Source organism: Camelus ferus, chromosome 14, assembly GCF_009834535.1.
Source record: "Camelus ferus isolate YT-003-E chromosome 14, BCGSAC_Cfer_1.0, whole genome shotgun sequence".
Taxonomy (NCBI): Eukaryota; Metazoa; Chordata; class Mammalia; order Artiodactyla; family Camelidae; genus Camelus; species Camelus ferus.
Window position 1 is genome coordinate 15,938,447 of NC_045709.1, and position 12,166 is coordinate 15,950,612.

General features: G+C 42.2%; 1 long non-coding RNA gene across 5 annotated transcripts in view; it reads right to left on the bottom strand.

The window, feature by feature from the left end:
* LOC116668564 overlaps window positions 1–12,166 on the bottom strand; it is a 211,401-nt gene that overhangs the window by 31,250 nt on the left and 167,985 nt on the right. For all 5 annotated transcript variants that reach the window (XR_004325707.1, XR_004325708.1, XR_004325709.1 and 2 more), the window contains one exon: window positions 2,697–2,811. This is a non-coding gene — a long non-coding RNA (uncharacterized LOC116668564). The remainder of the gene's footprint in view (window positions 1–2,696; window positions 2,812–12,166) is intronic.

The window sequence follows — 12,166 nt, forward strand, 5'->3', positions numbered from 1 at the left end:
ACAATAACCTGTAAGGACTTCTGGGAGAAGGTGGCTGTACTAGTGAGTAAGGCTCCTTCACTGGGATGCTCTGAACTTCCCTGAAAGGGGTAGTTTAACTGGCATGTATCTTGTGTGGCTTCATTAGCATAATTTAGAAAGCTTCAAGGATTTAACTTTCTGTCTCAGTGAATTCCAGCTGCTATGAGACCCTCACATGGTGGCCCTTGAGAGCTTTGGCAAATACACAGGGGGAAAATCATAGCTAACGTTCAGTCCTGTCTCTCCTCATCTCCCTGGAATGACTCATCTGCAGTTTAAGGGGCTCCGGTTCCAACCCAGGGGTTGCAGGTCACTGCTCCCTGATTCTGTAGGGCACTGTACAAAGGTACAGATTGTATTCTCTGGCCTGAAAAGGCATTCGGGGTTCTGAGTGGACAGCAGACGAGGTCTTTGTGAACAGGGAGAGCTCAGGCACTGAGAGAAACAGGCTCACAGAATGCTAATTGCCGCTGGGGATTATGACAATGTGTTGGGCATTTTGTTCTTTTCCCAAAGTGAAGGCTCCATGTGTGGTGACAAATACTGGTGAAGCCCTTCTACTTTAATTGCAATTCTGGAGTCTAGACTACCTTGCCTGCTGCTAGCTGCCATTCACCCTCGTTACAGCTTTTGCAAATTAGACAGTCACTCTGTGGGTGTCTCGTATAGGTGCAGGGAGCACATACTGCTTGGGGAAGAATACATTATTAAACCTACAGAGTGAGCTGTTGTGGGCACTGTGCCTCTGACCTGCAGTCCGTATCTTCTGTCCCTCCTGTGATGAACGCAGGCTCCTCCAACATTAAAAACGGAGAAAGGAAAATCCAATGTTCATGTCTCAGCGTAATAGGAATAAAATGCTCACAGGCAATTTGTCAGCGTTTATTGACTGTGACCTAGAAAAATGTAACCATGGCAGTGCCTTCTCATACATGTGTGACAGGGTGGGATTCTTGTCTGTCACTGGCAAACAGGGCATAAGCGACCCTGTCTGCATAATGACACACAGGAAATGGTCAGTGTTGATGGGAGGGAAAAAAGTTCTCTTTGTAGTGTTTCCTTGGAAAGAAACTAAAGGCTGCCCCTGGCAAGTCTAGGGCCCCAGGGAGCCCAAAGCAACAGAGCCCCTACCGTGCCGCTGGGAAACTCAGAAGAACTGGTTAGCAGATATTTAGGGCCCTGAGAGCAGGGGAATGGCTGAAAAGACCAGGAGCACTGCCCAGGGAGAGGAAAGAGGGAGAGAAGACAGAGGAGATCACAAGATCACTCACAAGGCCACGTGAGCGTGACTGCGTGGGCTGCCAATGACTCTGCTCAGGTTCAACCACGAAACAAAACAACACCCACGCGATCATTCCACCCCTTCCTCTGTGCTTTGTATATGTCCTTGAGGGTATTTGCCTGCCCTTCAAAGCACTAAATAACTAACATAACCAAGTAACTAAATAATAACCAGAGGGTGACTGCACTGCGGTCACATTTTGTCAATTCCCCACTAGGGAGTTTGTGCACAGTTTACACTGCAACAGGGCCCTGGGAGAGCAGCACGTGCCCGTGTTCTCAGCAGTTCTTTCATGTTGCCAAGAAAACACACAGGCTCCATCAGGTCACCTCTCAGTGAGTGGGCACACATGCTACGGAAGGTCATGGATCTAGGAGGCAAGGATGCACCCTCAGAAGCTGCCCTGCCAGGCAGTCCAGAGAGCCGGCGCACTCATCATCCAGGACACAACTGGCGCTCAAGAAGTTTACTGGCTGTTCTGTGTCCCCAGTGCAATTCTGGGAGTGGTTTCCTCGGAAGGGCGTTTTGGTTGTTTTCTCTAGAGCCATGTGGAGATGTCGCTACTCTTATTTTAGTATCTACTGCTTATGCTGTTCTGGGGGCAGGAAGTACAATGGTGATGGAGCCGATGAAAGTGGACGAATGAGCGCATCTGAAGACTGGAGGGAAGAGGACCCAGCAGACTTGTCTCCTCCCTGCTCCCCGGCCCCCTGGCCTGGCCTCTCTCCTGCTGCGTCCCCGCAGAGCACATAGCCCTTTCCCTGCCTCTCTCAGAACTCCTTCCTGAACCAGGGACACACTGGCCGTTTTCCCAACAAAGCCACACCCACAAGGAACTCCTCGAGCCATTTCATTTAATCCTCACAAAACCCCTGGATCAGATCTAATTATTATTCCCAGTTCACAGGTTAGGAAAATGAAGCTGAGCAAGATTAAATAATTTGCCAGGGTCACAGGCTAGGGACTTGCAGCAATGAGATTCAATGTCAACTCTATCTGCTATGCTAATTAAGTAATTCTCACATTAAGCAAGTCAGTCTCAGATTCTAACCTGTGTGAGCAGGACAGCCCCACAGCCCTCCTTCTGTTGTGCCCCATCTGTATCCTCCCAACACACACATCATTGGCCTTCTTGGTGAAGAGTGTCCTTCCTATTTCTCTGACCTCTGACTGCCATCCAAAAGCTATTGGTCGCCTGTCCGTTCACTGAAAAGTTTCTTAAACCTATTGAGAAATTCAATAGACATATTTCACAAAATACTAAGAGGAATGGGGTGTGGTCATATTTGAAATCAAGAAAGTGCTGAAGTAAACCACAGTATCCCTACAAAATACAGTTTCCCCCCCACATGACCTGATTGCCACCTTTTGGTTGAATGAAATCATTTCTTACAGTTCGTGAGGCTTTCCTCTTCTTTTGAGTCAGAGCAGCAACTGTCACACCGCAGTAAATTCAGTAAAGAGTCCACCAGTCCGTTTTTTACATCCTTGAACAAGCATCCTCTCAACTGAAAAAAAAAGAGAAAAAAATCAGATGTTTACTAACATGCTCGCAGAATAAACTGTCAAGCAAAAACTGATGGACATCATTGGAATTACCACTTTAATAATGCTGCAACCAGATGTTTGCCTTATTTTTCAGACATTTGATGTTCCTCGTCTTTAAAGACATTCAAGTTTTAGATATATTTTAAATTACAAATGCTTCTACTTTATCTTAATAGAATTCAATAAATATCTGTTGAGTGCCTGCTCTATACTGAGTATTGTGATAGGTAATTTACCTCTATAGTATTACTTCAAATAAAAAAGCTAAATTAAAAGTAAATTTTCATATCATATTTTATTAAAAACTTCACAACATTTTATACCTCTTCTACAATAATTCAATGTACAATCAACTTAATAAGAAACCTATTAAAGGATCTATATATGTTATATATATAAAGAACATATGTATATAGGACGTATAGATAATATATATACATCAGGATATATATGAAAGATATACATTGTATATAAAGCATATTATAAAGTGTGTGTGTGTAATTTTAGCCTGTGTCTATACTGCATGATGCAAACACAGATTTTTCCACAATTACTTGTAGATTTCTTAGTTTAGTGACAAGGATCAAACATGTGGCAATATAGGCCTAGAGGCTGAAATATGAGATCAGATTTTTTCATCTTTTATGCAAGCATATATGGGGCATCTGCCACAGCCCAGGCACTGTGCTAGGCTCAGAGGATAAAATTGTGAAGGATATGTGGTTCTTGCCCTCAAGCATCACCCAGCAAAGAGACAGGTGGGTCTGGGACTCAGCTTCAACTTCTCGGGGCAGTGGTAAAGAACCCTGCATTGAGCTGGCCACCATCCATGCCATTGTCACTAATTTCTTCAGGGCTCAGTGCTTCATAGCCAGTCTGAGCCCTGTTCTTTGCACTGTTGTGTCCCTCAGGGATAAAGCACAAAAAGAGATGGTTGGGGGATGTCCCTTGAGCCAAACTACCCAAGAAGTCAGGACCAAGAGGGGATCCCAGCTCAGAACCTGAGAAGCAGGGACGCTGATTCAGGGGGAGGAGAAAGAGGAGCTAGGAGTGTGACTGTGTGTCTCTGTTCACACGCAGGGGCACTAGCAGACTAGGACGAGGCTTAAAGTAAAATTTGTCTCGAAAGATCTGGTTGCATCTTCACGCATGAGTTTCACGTAAAATCCACATATATGACTCTCCTGTTTTCATTTAAACAATCTGGAATTTTAAAGACAAAAATACTAATTTCTCTAAATAGAAAGGAGTTGAATGATCCGACATATGCTTGTCTTCAATGTTATTCAAAATAAAAGCTGAAGTCAGAGTTCTCAACCATAATAGGTGACAGGTCAGAGCGGTGCATATGCTGTAAGAATCCAAGTGCCCCACTTAAAACAGTCTTGGGCTTTGAAATGAGAGAGACCTGGCTTCCATAATTGGGCTTTTTCACTCTGATAGAGTACTCACAGCTCAAATGTCGTTTCTATCCTGCAGGGCTACTGTGGGGATTAAAGGTCTTTTTTCATAATGCACCTACCTCACCGTAAATGCTCAATAAATGATATTGCTCATGATTTTAATATTATATTAAAAGGCACTCAAGTTTAGGAATTCTGCAAATTCCCATTTGACTCCCATTTCAACCTTCATGGTCCCAACTATTCGATGTATTTAACCTAATTCCCCCAAAGCAGCGCCAATGCACATGCTTTCCCCTCATATTTAGTGGAGATGAAATTTAGCACACTGACCAGTCACCTCTTCATAGGTGAGGACTTTCACTTCAGCTTTTTTTCCTCCCCAAATCTGAATCATTAGCATTTAGAATGATGGGAAAGACACACTTAAGTTAGGTCTTTTGGATTCCCTGCATCTAGTATGACTGATATTTTTTTCTTTAAAAGTCTGAACTTTTTGAATGAAAAAAAGGGAAGTCATGAGTGCAGGTTTTATGTCAAGTGACTGTCAGGCTCCCCCAGAGAGGAACGGAGGGTGGCAGGTTGTTTACACACCGGGAGTTTTCCATCTTGGGGCTTTCTAGCTGCATTTCATAGGGAATCACATCCCAGTCCTGTTGTTTATAAAGAGATGCTTGCCTGCCACCTGGTCCTGTATCTCTGCTGAAATGAGTAACAGAGGCCATGAGAAATTCATGGAAAAACTGTGCTTCAAATTTTTTCCCTTGTGAATTTAATTTTAGAAATTAATGAGCTCTGCTGATACATTTTCCTAAGTAAGTTAGTGAAAACTTGTGCAATCCTGTGTAGCTAGCTCAGGGATTTGGAGCTCCGACCCAACAGGCCATCTGTCCTCCCCTGCCACGTGCTCGCTGGCACCGGCCTCCAGTGTTCCTTCGGGGGCTTCTCAGTACAACAGGACACCTAGTTTGAGTTGTGAGTTGGTGAGGAGGGAGATGAGTTTCTCACTGGGGGAGTGGGAATTAGGGGGCAACGGTCAAATGGGGAATAGTGCCTTCCGAAGCGTCCCTGCGCCCTGCTGTGAGGTAGGTGTAGCAAGGGGGGCTGGGAAGTCCTGTTTTTGTTTGTTTATTTGTTTCTGAAGAAATGATTCAATGTGAAGGTTCCAGGCAACTGATTAATAAAAATTATTCTGAAGTCCAGGAATGGTGGAAACTTCTGTAAGAAGGACCCTGCTGTTGGGTGAACTGGATGCCCTACTTAACTGCATCATTTTAGTACAAAGGAGTCGTGGTTCTGCTGACTGAGTGGGAGTCATTTTCCAGAAGATTCCTAAGGCTCTTCCGCTAAAATGGAGGCTGTTGGTGTAGCTGTTGGTGCTTTGGAGGCTGATGGGTACCAGGAGCTGGCAGCCAGGCTACTTCACAGCCTAACTGGACCACAACTCTGAAGACCTGCCTGCAACTCGCCTGCTCATGTTCTGAGCATCTACGCCACCTGCTGTGTTACTTCGTTTAACCCTCATGACAACCCTATGGCCTATTATCATCCTGGAGGATAAGTGATTTACCCGAGGTCAGACGTTCAGTGCGTAGGGGATCTAGACTCCGACTCTAGGATGTCTACTAAAAAAGAACACTGATCTGGCATCATAGTAATTTGGGAGTGAACACAGTTTTTTTTTTTAAACTATCCCATACCAAGGATAACCACTTATAAAATCCATCAATGAACTGACACGTTCTTGAGGCTCCAGATCAGATTAAAATAACAGCGACCCAATACCAAGTGTTGAAAGGGGGAGTGGGAAACATTAAAAACACAAGCTGACTAGAGATGCTTCCACTTTTCAAGGGAAGGATGGTGTAATTCAGATCAGAAGAAAAATAAATCTTTACATTACTGTCTCCCCACCTGGTGTAGAGGGTCTATTGTCAGTAGAGCACATTGTGAGGCTTAAATCTTCAAAGGACAAAAGAGGACTCTGCTGGTAGGACGTGAGAAAGTCCTGTCTGTCAGATGAATATGCGGCATGAGCAGTCTCTGTCTTTTTAGGTTTAGGAAATAAAAAGAGAGAAGAAGAAGGAGGAGGAAGAGGAAGAAGAAGAGGAAGAGGAGGAGGAGGAGGAGGAAGGGGAGGGGAAGGAGAAGGGAGGGGAGGGGAGGGGAAAGAAGAGAGCTGACTGATACATCCATAGCCTAGAGCTCATTTTGAGTAAAGGGCCAAGAAACATTTTTAAAATGGAAGACCAATAATCAGTTCCAGCTTTTTGCACTTCTGTAGCACAAACCACATTTGTATCCTAAATCTTTAGTAAAATCTGCTAAACCCAAAATATCTTGGGGGAGTAATTTTTGGTGGAAACAAGGAAAGGGCCGATCTCCATGTCTGCACTGGCAAAAAAGAAGAGAAAGGGAAAGCTGCAAGAGGCCAGATGCCGGGGAGTCCCAGAGCCCTGCAGGAGTGGGAGGTCACAGCCAGCAATGACCAGTGACCGGGACGGCAGATGCCCTTGGGTTTACAGGGCGGCATCACAGTGAAGGGAAAGGATGGCAGAATTTTGGTCGCTGCTCAGTCCCCTTCCATTTGCTTAATAAAACTTATTAAAACATTTTTGACGATTGAGATGCATCTATACATATAAAAAGGAAAAAAAAATCCTGTTGAAATAAGACCCAAAGGAGAGTTGGTCTTTTTTTTTTTTTTAACATTGCATTATTTTATTTTTAAAAAGTTTTAAAATACATTAATTAAATTTAGGACCTAATCAAGTCATTGGTTGTATGTAATATAGAATTACTGACTATTATAATAAAGTGCTCCATGAAATTTGAACTCTACACTGAAGTGTGGGCCAAGCTCTAAGACCCCCAGCCATCAGAACCATCTTGGTAACAACTGCGTGAGTGACCAAGGTTTTTGGAGTGTCTATGAAATCCCCTCCTTAGAAGGAAATGGAAAAGAATCAATAGGTGGGAGAACAGAAAAGATGCTGTCGCATCCTGTGTCTCCCACATCTACCCACATATCCAGACCACCAAAAAGTGCTGAATTCATGTCCCTATGACATTTTGCCCCTGAAAGTTTCTACATGTCTAGAGAAGAGGGAAAGACACAGCAGTCTACCTGACAAGGAAGGGGATGTTGCCAGTTCAGCCGCGATTCAGCTGCCAGGTCACTTCTGGTCAAATGGAGCCCAGGACAGAGTGGCACGTGCCTGTCGGTGACAGCAAACCCCAGGGGATTCTGCCTTCCTGGACCCCTCGATGGGGGAAAGGGCATGAATCTCCCAGCAGGGTTTTGGCCTAGGTTAGGATACCTCTACTAACCCGTCCTACTATGATGTGGTCCAGATGCTTTGAAACTGTTAACCCTTTGAAAATGTAGACCCTTTTACCTTTGTTTTTGTCTCTAGAACTTCTCTTAGTAGCTGGCATATGACAGCCCTCAATGACTGTTTGTTTTATAACAAGAGTAGGCATTTATTGATCGTTTATTGTGTGGTGTTACATGCTTTATGTAGAATTGTCTTTTAAATCTCACAAACATGCTGTGAAGTAGATTGCCTAAACCCATTTTACAGATGGTACAAAAAAAGAGGTTCAAATAAATTAAGACAATTTCCCCAAGGTCACAAACTTTTACATAGTGAAGAGGTCGGGATGGGAATTCAGTCACTCTGACTTTCAATTGCTGAATTTAATTGGCTAGGATAGACATAATATAAATCAAGAGATGAGCTGGGCTATATCTATATTCCTGGCATCTCTTATTTCTTGAAGATCTGGAGTTTTTTTCCATTGCTCTCTACCAACCTGATCTATATCACTTCCCAAGTCTACTTGACCTGGATTATTTATCAAGTAGGATAGTGCTCAATTCATTGCATTCTCTTTTATGTTGTACATTTGATATACTGACTTGCAATTTGGTCCTTAAAATGCTAGGCACAGGCTGTTAAAATGGAGTTCTAGTAAAATTAAAGCAGAGATCAAAGCTGGAAATAGCTTACATTTATTTAGATTTCACCAGGGGAACATTAGCTCTTTATGACATTTGAAAGATGATGCTTTTATGATCTTTATATAATAGGTTTACCAAAGCACACTGTCTTATTTAAATTCCAGTGATCCTAAAGAGAAAATTCAATTCGTGCATCCTTAGTTATCCTGCAGCTGATGGACTTGAATCATTCATGACTTTAAAAATTTTTCAGTCCAAATGAAATTTAGTTCGACTATATAAGAAAAACCTGGAAGCTTGTCCTGTAGGTCACTAAATGGCCATGTACAATAACTGGTGAGGTATTTCACATATGCAAATGCTCTCCCCACACCACAGTGGGAGGGATTTGATTAAATTATTTTCTCAATTATGCTTGGATACCTCTACGTAACTAAAAACAATAACAAGCAGCCTAAATTGAGTACTTTTATTTTTTGAAGTAGTTCATTCTTTGAATTACTTCAGTAAAATTAAAATAAGAAAAAAAAACATGTTGATGACTCAAAAGTACCAAAAGCCTATGTCTGCCTCACATGGTACCAAATAGGAATGAATGGACAAAAGGCAGAGGTAGAAGCAGCCGTCTCAGGACAAGACGTCCAAGTGGAACTCTAAGCCTCGCAGCATTTAATCAAAGCTCCCTCTCATTAAAGACACCAAGGAGGAGTTTGTTATCCTCACTGATGATCTAATGCCAATCCAAGTGAGCACAGCCTTCCAGCTAGGGCATGGATCGCTGACGCTTTAGACAAAGTACAGAGCAGACACGCAATTTGTGGTGCTTTGTGCATCTGAAAGTTTAGGACATAAAGGAGAAATCTGTGTCAGAGCTGACACGGCTCAACTGTTGAGTCAAAGATACACATCTTCGTGTCTGATTAACGGGCAGGACAACATGAAGCCATTGCTCATTGGCCCCACCCAGGCAAATGGTTTTCAAACTGGGTTTCACAGAGCCCTGGGTCAAGCTCTGAGGATGGTTGATTGCCATGAGTCAAGGACCCATCCTGGGACTAGAAGGAGGTCCCTGAGAATATCTGAGGTCTCCTTGGGGATGGAGGATGGTTAAGGGAGAGGCTAAGTTGGCAGAACCACAACATTAACTGGCTTCCATCAGAGCAGCCCATTCTACTTGCTTTTGAGTGATATTCCACTAATAATTTCATTTAAAAAAAAACATTCTGCTAAAATTGATTGGAATAGCCCGGCTAACTCTTTAAAAAAAATCCTTCTCAGGCCTCAGCTTTATTATCTCCTCTTCAGAGAGGCTTTTTCTGACCCTCTCCCCACCCAAGTTGTTCTTTACCCTAGAACCCTCTTTATTTCCTTCTTATTCCTCATTACAAGCCTAATTATTTTGCACTGTTTATTTGCACACTTTTTAATAGTCTGTCTCCTGCACAGAAGGGCAGCTCTGTCCTTGTACCTTCCATGGTGCCTGACACATAGTAAGTGCTCAATAAACATACCATGAAGAACCGAATGACAACTTAACGTGATTAAAAGTGGTAAAACTGTGTTACCCTAGGACTCAGGCATGCTTGATGATGTCTGGAGGACCAGAAAGGGGACTTCTTCTCTCCCCAGGGACCTATTTGCACGCAGGGATCAGGGAGCATTCTGGGTACGAACCAGTGTACAGAGAAAAGTAAGTCAAAGTACTGAGGTTTGGTTCAATCTTTTCCCCATTCTCACCCCTGGCTCCTCAGCTTCTACGTCTACTTCCCACAGGGTGCTAGGACCTGTGCACACATGTGCCACCTGAAACTCGACTCTAAAGATAGCCAAACCAACATACCTTATTCAGATTATCAGGATAGCCTAAGGTGAAAGTATTATAAAATGCTTAGGACAAATACTAGAGACTAGGAAAATAGACTCGGTAGAATTCAATAAAGTTGGCTGTCCGGCTGCGGGAGCAGCAGCTGTGGCTTTACGTCTACAGCAGGTAAAGGTGAGAAGAAGGAAGCCAGCATCTCCCTCCCCAGGCTCGCAGACGCTTGTTGCCGCCTCCCACGAGCACACGGGGACTCTGGCCTTAGAAAGGAAAGAGACCCCCAGAGGGCTCAGGGTTCTCTTGATTCTGTGTAGAAGTTTATGATCCTTATCTTGGAGGCACTGACTGTGGGCTTGGAAAAAATGGGGGTGAGGAGATGCTAATTTATGAACTTATAAATTAAAACAAGTCTCTACCTGAGAGATCACCCTGCCAATTCAGGCTTGGCTCTTTTTTAAGGTTTTACTCTATAATTGGTTTTCTTTTGTTTAATTTTTTAAAAAGGATTTTTTTTAAAACTAAAAATGTATGACTGTGCCCTTTATTTCTCAATAGTTCTACCTTCATTACCAATATTATCTTCTTCAATTCACCTAGTCTCTTTAGGTCTTTGAGCAGCTTCAAGTAATCAAATAATCCATCGCATCAGCAAAGATGAGTGGAAACTGACCTTGAAGTTTGATTAATTTCCAAACTATCCATGAAGGATGTTAAGAATCAAGGATCTAAATTAACCTATGAGAAACCAAATGGTGCTTTTCAAGTCCCCAAAATGAGTAAGAGTTACGAGTAATTGATCATCTATATGGTTAATTATTCACAAGTGAATAGTGTCTAACCTCAGAGTTCACATAAAGTAATCAATTGAAGTATATAAGCCGGGGAGGGGAGTGGCTAACTACAGCTTGTCAAAGGCAAATAAAGCTTCCATCCCTCCCTCAGTATGAGGCCACTCGATACCATCAAACTGCAAGTACTAAGAGCAGGGGCTCAGGTTTCAATTTGTTAAAACAAAACCAAACAAAAAGAAACCATCACCACCAATGAACATTAGCGTTTCTTAGTGAAACATTAAGAAAAATAAGAAATGAAAGTAAGCTTAGGGTGCTAAATTAAATTTTACGTAGGAAAATAGAAAATACTTTTAGCAACATAAGTAACTTGTAAAATGCCCTGCAGAAAATACTTCCTGTGTGTTTCTTTTTTTCTTGCCAGCTTGTACTTTTCAAGGTAAAGGATATTAGCTTAGACCAAAAAAAAAAAAAAAAAAGTGCACATCATCTGAAAAATTGGAGTACTAAAAATGTGATGATTATAAAACTCGATCTGAGTTTTGATGACATTGGAAAGCTGGATAATTATCTGGGCGGGACCTATAAAACCCAAACCCCTTCCCATGATTTCTGGAATTCCAACAGCTCCTGTCCTCACAGCCTGTCCACCTCCAGATCTTACGCCCCACATATTGTGTTCTTGTAAATCTCCTGTGAAGCTCAGTTCTCTGGCTGGTTTCACAAAAAAATATTCGCACGTTAATCACTTCACAAGTTTAGTCACATTAGCACAGCTAGTATCTGGCTCTCAGACTCCAGCTACTTTTCCAAGTTCCCTTGATTTCTGCCTCTTTCTTTATGCTTGCTGTTCACTTCAGGATTAAAAACAAGAAAATGTCTTATGAGATGAATTTAGTAATCATACTTTATGGCATGTTATATCATGAGTATTTACATAAGGTAAATAAAATAAAATAACTATGCTTTCCTTGAGAGGAATTCCAAAGTGTAAAAAATCCTTTCCTCCTCAATGACAATAATTACACAAAATACATCCCAATATCATAGACCACTTCATACAATGGGTTTGTAATAAATTAATTTTTGTAAAACTTAAATTAACTTTTGTATCCTCAGACATTCCTTAAAAATACTTTAATTAATTCATCCAGAACAAAAGTACTTGTAAAATAGTAGTTATGGGCCCCAAATTGCTCATTCCCATCTTCTTGTGTCTATTACTATGACCAGAAATGTATCGAGGTGTCCATTTTCCTGTGCTTATCAGCACTGGAAAATATCTGAAAACATTTTGAAAGCTGTAGATGGAAATTACAGCTTATAGTGGTTGTAATT